The sequence below is a fragment of the Balaenoptera acutorostrata genome, chromosome 18 (genome assembly GCF_949987535.1).
Source record: "Balaenoptera acutorostrata chromosome 18, mBalAcu1.1, whole genome shotgun sequence".
In the NCBI taxonomy this organism is placed as follows: domain Eukaryota; kingdom Metazoa; phylum Chordata; class Mammalia; order Artiodactyla; family Balaenopteridae; genus Balaenoptera; species Balaenoptera acutorostrata.
In genome coordinates, this window is record NC_080081.1 from 68,124,612 (window position 1) to 68,143,442 (window position 18,831).

The 18,831-nt window shown below is 38.5% G+C and overlaps 1 long non-coding RNA gene across 5 annotated transcripts in view; it reads right to left on the reverse strand.

Moving 5' to 3' along the window:
* The window catches only part of LOC103018088 (uncharacterized), a 547,177-nt gene that overhangs the window by 468,496 nt on the left and 59,850 nt on the right, over positions 1-18,831 (reverse strand). For all 5 annotated transcript variants that reach the window (XR_009005908.1, XR_009005909.1, XR_452113.2 and 2 more), the window contains exon 2: positions 14,602-14,707. This is a non-coding gene — a long non-coding RNA (uncharacterized LOC103018088). The remainder of the gene's footprint in view (positions 1-14,601; positions 14,708-18,831) is intronic.

Below are 18,831 nucleotides of genomic sequence, written 5' to 3' on the forward strand. Positions count from 1 at the left end.
TTTCTCTGAGATATCTTCATCCTTTCTGTCATGACCACTTTTCTCATTTATATTGTTAAGGCTTCCTTCACTAAGTTCCTCTGATTGCACATTGGAGTCTCTTAAATAGAGGTGATGTCATATTTCCATGGTTAGCTATTTCTTCTTTAACCCCATTTACATTTGATTAAAATTTCACTTCTAGTATTATAACTTGTTTTTTTTTTTTTTTCTTTTCTGTGCTTGATTTTGGATGGCCAATTCCCTCTTTCAATTATCCATTTTGGTAAAATGTTACATAGCTTTATCACTGGGAGAGAAAGAGACAACACAACCCTACTTTTGTCACCTGTGTGCGAACTAACAGATGTGCCACGACCAATTACCTATAGACTCTGAAAAAAGCGATATAACTGGTCACTGATCATAATGTGCATCTGTTATTTGCATAGTGATTTGTGCATTGAAGAGCTAGCAGCAAAGTCGGTGCTTTATGCAATTGCTAACAGTTAATATATCTTGATAACTGAAATTTGAACTATGCTATTGGAGCACTGGTAGTTTTTAACTGAACTGCAGTAACTGAAATTCATGCATATCAGAACCGTGCAAAGCAAGGACTGCAAATCCATTTTAACATGCCCACCTCTCTGAGCCTTTTGACTCCTCCTTCAGTTCTCTGCCATGGCAGTTTCAGCATCCCCACCATCCAAGCAGAATATTTTAATTGACTCCTGGGTGTCCTTGCCAGGATATTAAGTCCTGAGTCATGTAAGAATACTCATATCAGTAAACTCTCCTTTATCCAGCCTTATTTTGTAACTTCTGGTACAGCACTCTAAAGATTTATTTCTAGGCACATTTTCCTGATTCCTGAAAATATATTTTAGCCAGGTCCTGCAACTCATCTGGTGAATAATCCCTTTCCTCACAAATCAGAGATAGTACTTCCCCTGTGAGGCTATGCTGAGGTTGACCCCAGTTATTGGCCTTGCTACCGCAGGGGCAGCTGGAGCAAATCTTGAGGTAAGATACTTGCAAGCATATTATCTTGTAAAACATCTGCCTCAGGTAAGGACTCTGCATGATGTCCAGGCAAAGCAGGATTGAGAGTGGTAAAAGGAGTTAGCAACTTCTGCAGGCCCAGGAGTTTAAGGAAGTTTTGGAGAAATTCAGTAGGACACCTATGTAAGTCCAAGAGTTCATGGAGCTCTTGGAGGAGTTCAAGATTCTCAAGTCAATCCATTCTAGATATCAGCGTCCCACTCTTTTCAGATCCCTAATTTTAGAAAGAAACTTGCCAGAGCTGTTATTCAGCCTTCTTTGTAATTCTACTACTCTCACAGGCAGATAACTGGGCCTAATTCTCAACACAATCTGTCCTCTAGCTTTAGAAGGTTAGAGCTTCCTTAAATACTCCCAAAGAGATTTTCTGGCTTTCACACAATTCCCATGGTTCATGACTGGCTAGTTTGAGTGTGTGGTTTTCTTTCTTTCTTCATATGACATGCCAATGTCATTTAACAGCAATTGATCAAATCCATAGTCCTGATAATCACCAATGTCACCATCTCTCAAATTCCAGAGATATTGCATAAGACAGTGCATGCCCTTCCACCTCATCCCATCCCAATTCATCACAATAAGAATCTTAGTGATTATAAAGCTACAATACACCAGAGCTTATCACCACCCCACATATCACTAGCAATGGGGTCTTTGCTGCAACCTGGGTGTCAAGTGATTCTGTTCTAGAATCCATCTTGAAGATCTGCTTTCTAGAACAACTTCCTGTCTCACTTGCCTTAGTTAAGGATTCCCACCCCCCACAAGCAGACCCAGAGAAAACACTTAAATGAAAATATTCATTTGGAGTTGCAATAAACTACGGAGGGAAGGCGGATATGAGATAGGAAAGAGAAGACACACAATAAAGAGTACATTATCAAACTAAATATCTCAGTGGGTAACTGGAATTTAATCCCTTAGTGTGATATCTGGGAAATATAGATACAAATTATCCTACCTGAGGGCCAAAAAAACCCGGAATATTTAAATACCAATTTCTCTCAGTCATTGGTTGTGAACAGCTCCCAAGAGTTGTTAATTCTTCAGCATGTCCAACCTGCCATGCTCATGAAGAAAAAAGCTTTCTACAGCATGGAGAACCTCATGCAATACTAGTAGCTGAAGTCAGCCAGAAAAGACAGTCCTGGAAAGGCCTCAGGAATCTGGGTAGGGGAGCACAGCACCTGCTATACCAATCATCCCTGATCCTCAGGAAAAAAAAAAAACTGTATATCTTGAACCTTGGTGCTGAGTGGAGCTGAAAAATAGTCTCCTGGTGAATCTGGATCAAGAGAATTCTCTGGGTTCCCAGATCACCAAAGAAGGAGAAGCATTAGGCTGGTGTTAAGGCCTGAATTGTGTCCCCCCAAAATTATATGTTGAAGCCCTAACCTCCAGTCCGTCAGAATGTGACTGTATTTGGAAGTCGGGCCTTTAAAGAGGTGATTAAGTTAGAATAAGGCCATTAGGATGAGCTCTAATCCAATCTGACTGGCGTCCTTATAAGAAGAGGAAATTTGGACACACAGAGAGACACCAGGGGTGTGGACACACAGAGGAAAGACAATGTGAGTACATACCATGAAGGTAGCCATCTGAAAGCCAAGGAGCCTTGAAAGAAACCAAACCTGCCAATACCTTGATCTTGGAATTCTAGCCTCCAAGACTATGAGAAAAATACATTTTTATTATTTAAGGCACTCAATTTGTGGTACTTTGTTTTGGCAGCTCTAGCAAACTAATATAGCTGGTATGGCTCAGTGATCCAGGAACATAATCCCCATGAGAGCAGAACTACAGGAAAAGGATCCTTCCACCAGATCAATCTATCCTGATCAAGCAATTCCTCCACAAGTGCATTGCAGAACTTCTCCTGATGCTCCCTGGCTTGCCAGAATCTCAGGATCAACAGAACTTGTGAGTTTTACTATGCCTTCTTTTGATAACCCAAAAGTCCATCTTCAGGAATGGAATCCAGTAGAAATGACACCACAGATAATCAGTCATTTAACTATGCTTGATTCACTGCTCCCACCAGAACAGGACACAGCTGGCCCAGACTCTGGACCTCCACTGCATTCTTCAGTCAGAGGTCAGATGCTGCAGAGGATGTCAGGGGACAATGTCTGAGAAGAGAACCTCCTGTCCCTCTTTTTCCCTTAGAAAGCTAGTATGGACATTCCCAAGAACTGTCTCCACCAAGTGATTTTCCTACCCCAGCGCACCCTCAAATGGCAACGATAAAGGTCTCTCCACCAAGCACTGGATTTTGTCTTCTGTCCTGCAACCTGAAAATAGAAGTGTGTCACTTTCAGAGTTGACCCAGCCTTCCAATAAGCAGACTTCTGAAGATTCCAGGACCACAGGAATACATTCTTTTGAGTTTCATCTAAAGTATTTTTTTTCTTTTAATTTTATCACCATTCATTAAGTGAATATAAAATGGCCCAAATGGAAATTTGATAGAATTATAATTCTTAAGATAGTGATTATTGTAATGTAAATCTTTTGTCACTTCCATTTTATTTAATTATAAATAGTGTAACTACAGTAAATTTGCTGTTTTTAACAAGTCCAATAAAACACAGCAGGAATTTTTTGCCCTTCTAAAATAATTTTGATTTTTTAATCTTTTCATTCTACTCCCCTTAGTTAAGTGTCTATATAATAGCTCAAATATAAACTTGATAGATTTACAATTCTCAACATAGTGCTTTAAAAATATACATTGTGTAAATGTAAATCTTATTAATAAATTGCTTCCATTTTATGAGTTTAATTGAAATCTAATTTCAAACATGTATCTTTAAGGCTTAGATAATGTTAATTTAGTATTTTGTTATTGCTATTTAACAAGTCTTTCTTATTAATCCAGAAACAAATCTTCTAGTTTCAGTGCTATAGTCAGGTAATTATACATATGTTCAAATAGAAGCTCACTAGAGTAATAATTCTTGGGATATTGTTTTATAACAATAAAAGTTGTACGTGTTGCTTATTTAGGAATGAAATTTGTGAGTCAACTGCTTCATTCTCTTCTATTTCTAGATAATGGAAGTATGGTATTTTGGCGTTGGTGTTTGAATTAGTTTCCTGCAGCTGCAGTTACAAATTACCACTGTGAAAGGAAAATCAAAATGGAGTCAGTATTACTAAGAGAGTTCTCTAAAATGGAGCTGGGAAACGACTGAGGAAGTGTGACTTATGCATGTCTCAGGCAGGATGGAATATGAACTTTGATCACTTATTATCTTAACACAGTCATTCGGAACATCTGCCCAGTATTCCAGAAACTCAAGATACTTATTGGAAGCTGACCCTAAAATAACTCATGGCAACCTATCCCTTAAGGACAAATATTTCCTTTCTTCTGTTATAGTGAATCATAATTCTTGCCAGACAACTTTACCAACCATGTAGCTTTTGCCTTTATAAGCCCCTGACTCTTTCTCTTCCTTGAAACACTCTTTAGGTTCTACCCCAATCTGTGTCTTGCAAACTGCAATTCCTAAGAACCGCCCCCCCCCCCGCTCCCCCGCCCCCCCACCAAATAAACTCTTTTCTTATTTGGAGCCTTCTGCGTTTCTTGGTTGAGACTCCATACTAGTAGCTTAAAATGACAGATTTATTCTCTCACAGTTCTGGAGGCCACAGTTCAAATCAAAATGTCATCAGAGTTGCACTCCCTCTAGAGACCCTAGGGGAGAATCTTTCCTTGCCTCTTCCACCTTCTGGTGGCGCCCAGCATCCCTTGGCTTTCTTGGCTTGCGGCCACAGTACTCCATTCTCCACCCCCATCTTCACTTTGCCTTCTCCCCTGTGTACACCTTCCCCTCTGGATGTCTATCTTATAAAGATTCCTTTCATTTGATTTAAAGCCCACAAAGGTAGTCCAGGATGATCACCTCATCTCAAGATCCTTAGATTAATTACACTTGCAAAGCCCCTTTTTTCAAAAAAGGTGACATTCACAGGTTCCAGGACTTAGACCATGGACAAACCCTTTGGGGAGGGGCAGGGCACCATTTAACCCACTACAGTATTTTACAAGTTGCCCATAACATAAAGTGTAATGAGAGTTTTACTTGAGTAGTCTAGCAAGAAGAGACTTTTGAAACTCGAAGTCAATTTCTGTACACCAAGGGCTATATTTACTCTGGTTGGTAGACTAATATGTTTACCTAAAAGATAGTAATTATTCTTTTTGAAAAAACTGATTAGACTAATATTTATAAAATGAAAAGATAGTAGAATTTGGAGTCAAAGTATATTTATTTTTTAAAATGTGTGCCCATGTTAAGGACTGAAAAGATACACAACTAAAATGTAAACAGTGGTGATGGGAGGAGAATGGGAAGTGGAGGGTAGGGGGATAAAGGGGGAATTTCGTATTCTTTCTCTGTATGTACTTGCATTAAAATGCACACACTAGTGCACATATCTGGCATCCAGGTTTTTGTGGCTGCTACCCAGAGGAAACATTCCTTGATACTTTGGCTCTAATGGCCAGCAGGGTTTGTGTTCACAGGCTCAATGGGATGGTAGCAAACAAAGAAACACTTCTTAACTGATTCACGCCAGAGTTCAGTTCAGAGAGAACAGAATGAAATGCCTCTCTCCTCGCCTTCCCCTGAAAGAGGTATATTTGCACACTTTAAAAACTACTGCCTGAGGGTTCAGTTTCCAATCAGCCTGCATCTAGATGCTGACTAAGATCCTCCCCTTTGGGACACTGACAGGTCTTGGCACACTCTCAACTACTGGGAGCAATTAAGAACAAAGCAGGCTGCTTGGACAAACAAAAAGGTTTGAGAGACAACCAAGAGGTAGGAAAGAGTTGAATGATAAGATTTGTCTCCTGTATGAGGTCACTCCAAAAAGACTGGGAGAGGTGGTCCTTTTCTCTAACACATACAAACCAAAAGAGAGAGCCAAGGAAAACAAAGAAACGAGGAATATGTTCTGAATGAAAGATCAAGAAGAAAAGAGCATTTGAGATGCTCATGCATTTGCGAAGACTCAAAATTACTAAGTTCAAGAATAAAAGTGGATGGAAGTCCTAGCCAGAGCAATTAGTCAAGAAACAGAAATGAAAGGCATCTAAATTGGAAAGGAAGAAGTAAAACTGTCACTATTTGCACATAACATGATATTATATATAGAAAACCCTGAATACTCCACCACAAAAAAAAACCTGTTAGAACTAATAATCAAATTCAGTAAAGTTTCAGGGTACAAAAATCAATATACAAAAATCTGTTGCATTTTTATACACTAACAAGCAGAAGGAGAAATTAAGAAAATAATCCCATTTACAATTTCATCAAAAAGAATAAAATACCTAGGAATAAATTCAACCAAAAACATGAAAGACCTGTACACTAAAAACCATAAGACACTGATGAAAGAATTTGAAGAAGATACAAATAAATGGAAAGATATTCCAAGCTCATGGATTGGCAGAATTAATATTGTTAAAATGTCTACACTATGCAAAGTTATTTGCAGATTCAATGCAATCCCTATCAAAATTCCAATGATATTTTTCAAAGAAATAGAAGAAACATTCCTAAAATATGTATAGGACCACAAAGGACCCCGAATAGCCAATGCCATCTTGAGAAAGAAGAGCAAAGCTGGAGCCATCACAATACCTGATTTCAAACTGTATTACAAAGCTATGGTAATCAAAACATTATAGTATTATCATAAAAACAGACACAGAGATCAATGGAACAGAATAGAGAGCCCAGAAATAAACCCATGTATATATGGTCAATTAATTTACAACAAAGAAGCCAAGACTATACAATGGGGAAAGGACAGTCTCACCAATAAATGGAGTTCGGAAAACTGGACAGCCACATACAAAGGAATGAAACTGGGTCACTGTCTTATACCATACACAAAAATTAACTCAAAATGAATTAAAACTTGAATGGAACACTTGAAACCATAAAACCCCAAGAAGAAAACATGGACAATAAGTCCCTTGACATCGATCTTGGCAATGATTTTTAAAAATTTGAGACCAGGGCCTTCCTTGGTGGCGCAGTGGTTGGGAGTCTGCCTGCCAATGCAGGGGACACGGGTTCGAGCCCTGGTCTGGGAAGATCCCACATGCCGCGGAGCAACTGGGCCCGTGAGCCACAACTACTGAGCCTGCGCGTCTGGAGCCTGTGCTCCACAACAAGAGAGGCCGCGACAGTGAGAGGCCCGCGCACCGCGATGAAGAGTGGCCCCCGCTCGCCGCAACTAGAGAAAGCCCTCGCACAGAAACGAAGACCCAACACAGCCAAATAAATAAATAAATTAAATAAATTTAAAAAAAAAAAAAAAAATTTGAGACCAAAAGCTAAGACAACAAATGCAAAACTAAACAAGTGGGATACCATCAAACTAAGAAGTTTCTGCTCAGCCAAGGAAACTATCAACAAAATGGAATGGCAACCTACTGAAAAGAAGAAAATATTTGCAAACCTTATATCTGATAAGGGGTTAATATCCAAAACTATATATAAAGAACTCATACAACTCAATAACAAAAAATCAGACAATCTGATTAAAAAATGGGCAGAGGAACTAAATAGACATTTTTCAAAGAAGACATACAGATGGACAACAGGTACCTGAAAAGATGCTCAACATCACTAATCAGGAAAATGCAAATCGGAGACTTGCAAAGAGATATTACCTCACACCTGTTAGAATGGCTATTATCAAAAAGACAAGAAATAACAAGTGTTGGCAAGGATGTGGAGAAAAGGGAATCTTTGTGCATTGTTGGTGAGGATGTAAATTGGTGCAGCCACTATGGAAAACAGTACAGAGTTTCCTCAAATAATTAAAAATAGAACTACCGTATCATCCAGCAATTCTTCTTCTGGATATTTATGAGGAGAAAACAAAATCACCACCTTGAAGACATATCTGCACCCCCATGTTTATTGCACCATTATTTACAATAGCCAAAACATGGAAATAACCGAAGTGTCCATCAATGGATGAAAGTTTATCCTCACTATGTGAGAGATAGATAGATAGATAGTTAGATAGATAGATAGATAGAGAATATTGTTCAGCCATAAAAAGGAAGGAAATCCTGCCATTTGCAACAATATGGATGGACCTGGAGGGTATCATGCTAAGTGAAATAAATCAGACAGAGAAAGTCAAATACCATATGATCTCACTTTTATGTGGAATCTTAAAAAAAAAAAAGACTCATAGATACAGAGAATAAAATGGTGGTTGCCAGAAGCAGGGGGTGAGGTTTGGGTAAAGGATGAATGTGGTCAAAAGTACAAACTTCCAGTTATAAGATAAATAAGTCCTGGGGTTGTAATGTACAGCATGGTGACTATTGTTAATAATACTGTATTATATACTTGAAAGTTGCTGAGAGAGTAGATCTCAAAAGTTCTCATCACAAGAAAGAAATTTATGTTTGTATACCTGAAACTAATATAATGTTATTTGTCGATTATATCTAATTAAAAAATAAAATAAAATTTTAAAAATAAAATGCATGCGCTAAGAAATTAACACACAATAAAGGGAGAGAGAGAGAAATTCAAAATGGCAGAGAGAGAAAATAAGTATAGGAAGTCGACAGTTGGTTCAAAAACCACTCTCCAAGCTACAAATACCCACCGGACAGTTTTCTTCTGGTGGCCCAGCATGTTTTCCCCAGCCAGAGGCAGAACTTCAAAGAGTAAAGCCCCTACAGATGGAGATGGAATCTCAGTGAAGATGAACTTCACCTACTTCATATCTTGTCCCAGGACTTGTGTTAAACTATGGGTACATTCTAATTTTCACAAATTCTGTTATTGTAGGCCTTAAAGATAAACACTTAGAATTGGATTCCAAATTAAACTCATAAAGTGCAAAAAAACCTGTTTTACACATGCAAGTTATACACACATACACGTACACACACACACACACACACACACACACACAGCATACATATGTATGGACTAAGGACTACCATATCAATCATCATTGTATGTGCAGGGAATAGTTTTAAGAAAACAAAATCCTGGCCAAGGACTATGAGTTACGATCATTTAGATCGTAAAAAATAGAGTGATTTTTTTCCATAGCACTTCTATGTTCTTTCAAAATATTTGAAGCATTATCTAAGCACAAATATGAAATGTCTCATGGAAAAAATATCCTTTGACTATTTAAAGTGTCTTCTGGATCACAGATTGATTTTCTTCTGATGCATCAAAGTTTGAAACAGATGAACCTGGTGATGTTAGTTTTTCTTTTATTCCAATAATATCCTTCATGGTTACATATGTTTTCCCAACTTGTGCTCTAAGCAAACATTCCTTTTCACGGTTACTCTTCCAAAAACAATCCATTAGAAGCTTTTACATGATAAAGATCCAGTCTACATCCTAACCTTATAAATCATATTCTCATGAATACACATGGTAAATTTTATCAACAGATAAATTATGATGGCAAAGGAAGAAATGTCATTATTTGGGAGGAAAATTTAAAACTGAGGCTATCTATGTCTCATATGGACATCAAGGGTCCCTGATGGGTTTTTTTAAAATAATAGATGTTTATCCTTGTTTCTGTTCATTGCCAGAATTTTTTGCAACTAACCAGTAAACTAGGGGTCAGCTTATTTCCCCAGAGATATGATTACATTAGTCACTCAGTAAATCTTGAATTAATTTTGTTCCAAAGTTTTCTGAGGAACTCATTAGATAATCTCTGGATCTAGGGAAATTAGTCACAGGGCCTAAAGGAATTACCTTCGCTGAACCAAAAGGGAAAAAAAATTCAGTAGCAGCAAATATGCTGAAGAAATCTTAACCAAAAGGTTCCCCAAGTCTTAACAAACAAATTCATAACACACTGAATATTTCTACTATAAAGTAAATAACCAAAACCTATATTTATAGCATCTTATGCTAGATGGGCTGTAAATGTCAAGATCTGGTGTAAACCAGTGATTTACTTGGAGCAGCAGAGTTCTATGTCTAGCAGCCATTGGGGTGGTTCTTCAAAAAAGAACCGTTTAATAAATGCACAGACTTGAACTAACGCTCTAAGGTGTCACTGACAAACATCTACGCTGCTGGAAATTAACGTCTTTCAAGTACTGGATGAAATTGTAGTTCTCCTCTCACCAACAACCTGCATTCACCTTTTTCTCGCATCACATCAGAATCACACTGAGGAGATGATCAGAGCCACGTTGTTGAATATTCATTAGCTTCATCCCTGCTCGCCCTCTCAGTGGCACACTCTCTCCAGGTTACTTGTTCCAGAGACCACACGGACAGGAAAGGCATACGAGCTACAATTGTTAGTCTCCAACCCCACAGGAATACGCCATCCCCACCCCACAACCAGTACTAGAAAATCCATCTAGCATCATACACTGAGTAGGATTAGAATCAGTTCACCCACTGCATTCCCAGATTGATTTTCTATCACATACTTTTTTTTCATAAAATTTCAAAATGGCCTTCGAAGAAGGTACTAATTACTTCTTTCCTTTAACTGCCTAGAAATGAACTCCAAACATAATAAAAACAAAACTTTGTTTCATAAATAAACAAGACTGGTCGTGTCCATAGTTTGTATATTTATCCGCAGCAAGTTTAGAACAAAAAGGTTCCATGGGAAATTAGAGTGATATTAAAAGCAAGTCAAAGCAAGTATCAAGCGCACTCAAATAAGTCATGCTACTAATTAGCGGTAAAGAGTCAATGGAATTCAGAAAATCCTTGTAACTTTGAGCTTTCTTTTCATCAATGTGCTATGGAAGAGAAAGGTTTCTTTTCACCAAGCTATGTCCTCACTAGAATTTGTTTAATTTCTTTCTAGCAGTGGTAAATAACAATCAAAATCTAAACCCTGCCTCTGAGGCCTCTTAACAGCCAGTTTTCACTGGAATATAAAAATCTAATGAAATAAAGTGTATTACAGTGAATAAAGTGTATTCCAGCTGGCCTTAGTTGCCTTAAAAACCAGAAAAGCTGTGTGAACCCCTTCATAAATTTGCCCCTTTCAGTGAAAGGAGAGGTTACAGACTACAATAAACAATACAGGAGGGCTGGTGTGGCCAAAGGAATTCTGCTCCATGCAGGTAACACGAAGGCCCAGATGTCCAGTTGCCCATAACCCATCACCGCTCACCTCTTTCACGTAGTTTTTATAAAGACTTTGCTGGAACAGTCTATATTCATCCTGAAAGCAGATACACAGAAAAGAAAGGATAAGGGGAAGAAGGAGAGGGGCGGGAGGAGAAGGAGAAGGAGAAGGATCTTTTCAAGACTGATCCTTTTCAAGATCTGAGAGTTTGATAACTCAGGGCAATTTGCCCTCAAAGAGCAAAAATATCTTAATATTTATGTTATGGAATAACATATTTAGATAATTAGGGAATGAGTAAAATGCTAGGACCATAAAGTTTTTTCCATGGAGAAATATAAAGTCTGTTTTTATAGCCCAAGTGTTGCCCTTTCTCATATCTTTTCAAGTATTTTGCTTACAATGAATTTTCCCCGAAGTATTACTTATCTGAGCAAACCATCTGAGTTCCATTAGCAAGGCCAGCTGCAACAAAGGTCAGTTCTGATATCAGCTAGTTGCTATGAAGCAAAGGGAATAAAATTCACCGTGACCCAAAGGATCATAATATACATCCATTATATATTGTTTAAATTGAGCACTGAAAAAGAAGCTTAAAGAGTAACATTTTATGTGAAATATAGTCTATTAGTCCAGTTTTTAATCTTTTCAAGTGTATATATTACAGGAGATTTAACAGAGAAATAAATGCCTGACAAAACTTCCATTCCTGGTGTTTGTAGATCTATAAATTCAAATTGGTTATCAAAAGGTTCTTTTTCAACCTGTGTGGAATTTATCTGTCTGATAATTTATGAACACTTGTTACTCAGATTTAGAGCTCTTTCTGCATCAACAGCAGATTCACACCAACCTAATGCCTCCGTGAACCCTTTTCTCTCAATACTCTATACAACCCCTCCCAGCCCGCTTTTGTAAATAAAGTTTTGCTGGAACACAGCCAGGCCCGTTCATTTACAAATTTTCTACGGCTGCTTTTGAGCAGAGTTTAAAAGTTGCAACAGAGAGCCTATATGGTCCAGAAACCCTGAACTATTTACTACCTGGCATTTTAACAAAAAGTTTGCTGAACAGTATTCTATACCCCATCTACCTACCTTTACTTTCCCAATTTCACTCTCATTTCCTACTGAAATACACATTTCTAATGCCTAATTTATTATAAACCTTAATGATCATTCCTTATACTTTCAGTATTTGGCTTGAAAAAGACTTTTAGTAAATTTTAATTCTTTCCAAGGAAATATGAATTGCTGTTACATTTCATAACATAAACCTTACTCTTTATCCTCTGCTTGTTCTACATTTACTGGAGTCACACTTCCCAGTCAGGCCACATACAATCGTGCAGGTTGCTCACTGCACAAAATGGCCCAGCAAAGGGGATGAGCTGAGGCTGGATGCAGCCCACACATCCCTTTTGTAATCATAAACCTTGACACAATGCTATAACCTTCCACAGGAAAGGCCACCTTCACTCAAAATTGCATGAAGGTCTCTTCTCCTCATTAAGCTTTGCACCCACATGGTTGATTATGCCATTGTGCACAAAGGTATCATCTGATCCAGCAGAACCCTATGTTCTCTTGTTCTTTTTCAGCAGATCTCTGATAGGATCCTAGAAAATGCAGGTAAAATTCTTAAGTAACATTCTGAATGTCCCAACTTTTGCACAGTCTAGCCCTGGTATTATGCACAGGTATTCAGCAATTTATAGTGATGAAGTAAGAGCTAGAAGTTGAGAGAGAAGATAAAGGTAGGCTGATTAAACTGGATGTATTCATCATTTATGTTGAGGATGTGAGAAGGTTCTTAATAAGAGAGGAAAATAAGGAAAGAGGTTTACTTCTATAAATCAGTTACATCCTGGCCCAATCTCTGTGTGGAATTTATACATTTCTAGAGTTAAGTAACTATTTAGCAAAAAGAAAAACAGAGAAGAGGAAAGAAATTAATTTCTGGGGGGTGGGAGGGCAGTAGTGATGGAAAGAAATGGTCTATGAGAAAAGGTAGGTAAAATAATGGTTAAAAGGAGGAAGCTAGGAAAAGCTCATGGAAAATTAGGGTGAGGAAAGGTCAAGGATGAAAATTAAAGGGAAAAAGATGATTGGACATGAAGCGAAGGGTCTGAGTATGGAGTGTGAGAGGAGGTTTTGAGATAAGGAATCTTGACTCATAGGCAGAAGAAAAAGGAGAAGAAAAACCACAGCTGCAGCTCTAACCTTCTAGCTAACAAGTAATTAAAGATCGTTGATCTATTCTGTCTTAATACAATATGCAATTATTCTAAATATATAATGCATGATAGCAGAGCTGAAAGACTTTGTATAGAGATCAGTGTCAGAATTTCAAGGAATTAAATATTTAAACATTTTATAATAGGGAAAGAAGATAAAGAATAATGTACAGGAGACTTCCCGGGTGGCCCAGTGGGTGAGACTCCACGCTCCCAATGCAGGGGGCCCGGGTTTTATCCCTGGTCAGGGAACTAGATCCCACATGGATGCTGCAACTAAGAAGCCCACGTGCTGCAACTAAGAAGCCCGCATGCTGCAACTAAGAAGTCCGCATGCCACAACTAAAGATCCCAAACACCACAACTAAAAAGATCCTGCATGCCGCAACAAAGATCTTGCGTGCCACAACTAAGACCCGATGCAGCCAAAATAAATAAATAAATAAATAAATAAATAAATAAATAAATATTTTTTTAAAAAAGAATAATGTATAAAGTTAGATTTGCATTTTACCTTTTTCTCAAGGAGTCTCTAACTTTTCACATTTGGATCCTTTATTCAGCCTCTCTTGAAATAAATATAATTCTGATTATTCAAACTATTATACTGAACTTATGAAAAGGTTTTGAAGATGATTTATGGCTTACCAGTTAGAAAGTGAATTATTTTACAAAAAAAAAAAAACGAATTAGCCCTCAGTAGCTCTAAACTGAACATTACAAAGTGATTATGTGAGTCACATACTTGAGTTTGAAGTATTATCAAGTCTTGAACTAACTAATAAATTAGCTGACTATTCTAAACCCCATGTTCATAGAAGTATTAATGATAAAAAAAATAGTGATCCAAATAGTGACCCACACATTCAGAAAATTTATGGGGAAAATACCCTTTTTTAACTTGTTCCTCGATTTTACAAGGTTTGAAGTGGGCCTCTCCTAAAGGAACCACCCTTCCATTATGGGAGGCCCACCTCCAGCTATGTCACCTCACCAATGAGATCATACCTTACTGTACATGACCTGAATAGAACGATGGAACCACAAGACCAATTTCAGCACAATATCACATCCAAAAGAAATAAAATTTGGATATTGTTTTGTTTTCCTTTTTGTCTTAACTTTCTTTTGTTACACAACAAATTACCACAAATTTAGCAGCTTAATACAACAACTCTTAATTCACTCACAATTCCGTAGTTCTGACGTCCAGCATGGTGTGACTGGGTCCTCTACTAAGTGAACCACGAAGCAGAAATAAAGGGGTCAGCTGAGCTGAGTTTTCATCTGGAGGCTCTGAAAAAAGAAAATCCATTTCCAAGCTCATTGTATTGTTGGCAGAAGTTAGTTCCTGGAGGTTTTATGACTGAGGTCCCTGTTTTCTTGTTGGCTGTAAACCAGGGCATCTGTAACTTATAGAGGCCTCCCACTGTTCCCTGACAAGTGGCCCTTTCCATAACACGGCATTTGTTTCTTTAAGGCCAACAGGAGTATGTCTCTGCTGCCTTGAAACTCTGACTTCTGGAACCAGCCGGAGAAAACTCTCCACTCTTAAAGGGCTTCCCTGGTTAGTCCAGGCCCACCCAAGATAATCTTCCTTTTGCCGTATAGTGTAATATAATCATCTCATCATATTCACAGGTGCCACCCACACCCCCAGGGAAGAGTATTATATAAGGGTGAGGGTCATTGGGAACTATCTTAGAAATCTACTTGCCAGTTTTGTTTCAATTTTATTCATACTATAGAGTTGGTGATACTGCCATGAAATGTGCACTCTCATATGGCCAGAAACTACCCTCTCAGCAACTTCTCAACATAATAATCCTCCATCAACCATGGTAGTTATCCTCCTGAAAAGCACAGTAGTTGGCAAGACAGTAGTCGGTAAAATCAGGATCTTTCTTACAAAGGAAATGATATTGGGGGAGCAATGAAAAAGTCATTAAATATGCATTAGGGTCTGTATATTCTCTACTAAGGCATTTGCTTCCTAAATAAACTATGTTAGTTGGTCAACGTTAAATTGTTTGAATAAACAATTGTCCTGACTCATCTTTGATTATTCAGGGAACAGGTCTGCAGACATCATGATTTGCTAAGATTTGTAAACTTTCACTTGTTTAATTTGCTTGTAAAATTTTACTCTTTTATAAAGCTTCTTGGATCAGCTCTGGCAAGCTTATAAATCTAGTATCTTTTGCACTTACAGTTTCCTTTATTCTTTTTCACAAGTTACCACAAAATGTTTGTGTGGCTCCCTAGCTTAACATGTTATTTTCTGGATCTGATCTATTATCCATATCACTGCGCTAGCCTCAGTGCCTGTATCTTCAATGAATACTTGTTGAAAGACCGACTGACTGACTGAATGAATGAATGAGTGAATATTGATCCATATCACTGCGCTAGCTTCAGTGCCTGTATCTTCAATGAATACTTGTTGAAAGACCGACTGACTGACTGAATGAATGAATGAGTGAATATTGATCCATATCACTGCGCTAGCCTCAGTGCCTGTATCTTCAATGAATACTTGTTGAAAGACCGACTGACTGACTGAATGAATGAATGAGTGAATATTGATCCATATCACTGCGCTAGCCTCAGTGCCTGTATCTTCAATGAATACTTGTTGAAAGACCGACTGACTGACTGAATGAATGAATGAGTGAATATTGATCCATATCACTGCGCTAGCTTCAGTGCCTGTATCTTCAATGAATACTTGTTGAAAGACCGACTGACTGACTGAATGAATGAATGAGTGAATATTGATCCATATCACTGCGCTAGCTTCAGTGCCTGTATCTTCAATGAATACTTGTTGAAAGACCGACTGACTGACTGAATGAATGAATGAGTGAATATTGATCCATATCACTGCGCTAGCTTCAGTGCCTGTATCTTCAATGAATACTTGTTGAAAGACCGACTGACTGACTGAATGAATGAATGAGTGAATATTGATCCATATCACTGCGCTAGCTTCAGTGCCTGTATCTTCAATGAATACTTGTTGAAAGACCGACTGACTGACTGAATGAATGAATGAGTGAATATTGATCCATATCACTGCGCTAGCCTCAGTGCCTGTATCTTCAATGAATACTTGTTGAAAGACCGACTGACTGACTGAATGAATGAATGAGTGAATATTGATCCATATCACTGCGCTAGCTTCAGTGCCTGTATCTTCAATGAATACTTGTTGAAAGACCGACTGACTGACTGAATGAATGAATGAGTGAATATTGATCCATATCACTGCGCTAGCTTCAGTGCCTGTATCTTCAATGAATACTTGTTGAAAGACCGACTGACTGACTGAATGAATGAATGAGTGAATATTGATCCATATCACTGCGCTAGCCTCAGTGCCTGTATCTTCAATGAATACTTGTTGAAAGACCGACTGACTGACTGAATGAATGAATGAGTGAATATTGATCCATATCACTGCGCTAGCCTCAGTGCCTGTATCTTCAATGAATACTTGTTGAAAGACCGACTGACTGACTGAATGAATGAATGAGTGAATATTGATCCATATCACTGCGCTAGCTTCAGTGCCTGTATCTTCAATGAATACTTGTTGAAAGACCGACTGACTGACTGAATGAATGAATGAGTGAATATTGATCCATATCACTGCGCTAGCTTCAGTGCCTGTATCTTCAATGAATACTTGTTGAAAGACCGACTGACTGACTGAATGAATGAATGAGTGAATATTGATCCATATCACTGCGCTAGCCTCAGTGCCTGTATCTTCAATGAATACTTGTTGAAAGACCGACTGACTGACTGAATGAATGAATGAATGAGTGAATATTGAGAGGGTACAGCACAAAGAGATGTCTCTACTCTTTCCTAAATCTAAGTGAAAGGGGAAAAAATAATTATCACACTCTGTTTTAAAAGAGTTGGACTGAACTATATATACATAAAAAGACCATGAATTTTTAATTTGGGGCATATTGATTAAAATTTTTTTGTTTATTTCAGAACAGCATCTAGCAGTGGTGGAACTTCTCAGGTATAAATGAAGAAAGGGAAGTGTGATGTGAATTTTATGTGTCTACTTGGCTGGACCACAGTGCCCACCCAGATACTTGGTCAAGGGTGTTTCTGATGAGATTAACATTTACATCAGTGGACTGTGAGTAAAGCAGATTGCCCCACATAATGTGGAAGGGTTTCATCCAATCAGATAAAGATCTGACTAGAACAAAATCTGACCTCCCCTGAGCAAGAGGGGATTCTGCCAGCTTGATGGCCCACCCTGCAGATTTTAGACTTGCCGGCCTCCGTAATCACATGGGCCAATTCCTTCAAATAAATCTCTCTCTGTCTCCATTTCTCTTTCTCTCTCTCTCTACACACACACACACACACACACACACACTACTGGGGTTTGGTTTCTCCATAGAACCCTGGCTATTACAGGAAGTCTCAAGGAGGCACATCCACACTCTCAAAGTGGGAGCCTGTTCTACTGGGAACCCTATCTCCCTCACAGCAGCTGAGGCTTTGCTGTTGAGCCAGGGTCACCATCTGGGCTGGACTGTCCCTTGGTCAACTTGACATCATCGTCACCCTCTCCAAAGGTCTCTTATGCATCACAGAACACAAACCGGGAACTCCGTTTCCAGAATCCACTTCCTTGTATGATTATAAGTTAGAGTCTACCAATGAGAGGCATTTGCGTGAGATCTAGAAGGCAGAAGAGATGGAGAGGCTGTTACCCTCTGGAGGCAGGTGCAGGCAGTTGCAGATAGACACGTGAGCTGACATGAGGATCAAAGTAACTTGAGCTTCTTTCAGAATCATGGAAATCACTGCTGTGGGATGAGATCATCAGTGCAGCTTTCCTGCCCTTTGCTCCTGCAGTGCTTTCAACAGTTGCATAAGCCTCGATTTCCCTGTCTTGAAACCCTTCCTATTCAGAATGCACACAATGCCTCTGTGTTCTGACCAGACCCAGACTACACCACTGATACATTCTTTTGGATGAAAGGGAGAGAAAGCTCTTCATTCTTTCCATTATCCTCATCTATCAGATGGGGTATAATAACTTGGAACTCTAAGAGGGATCATAATCCTCTTCCACCCAGAAATTCCCATGACTCCTATGAAAGTGGGTCTACTCTTCACCCTCCTGTCTAAATCCATAGGCCTGAGATCACTGGGGAGAAGCAGCAAGATTCTCTATAGAGCAGGAATGAGGTGTTTCCCCTGGCAAAAATATCTCCCATTACACTTCCCTTGGAAGAGCAGGTTCCAGCCTGTCTTATACAATCGTGATTAAGACACTAAAACAGTTCTTCCCAGAACCAAGAAGATAAATTGATAGTTTCATCTTTAAAAATCAAATTGCTGACAATATTAGAACAACAGTTTATCCTTCTTAAATATCT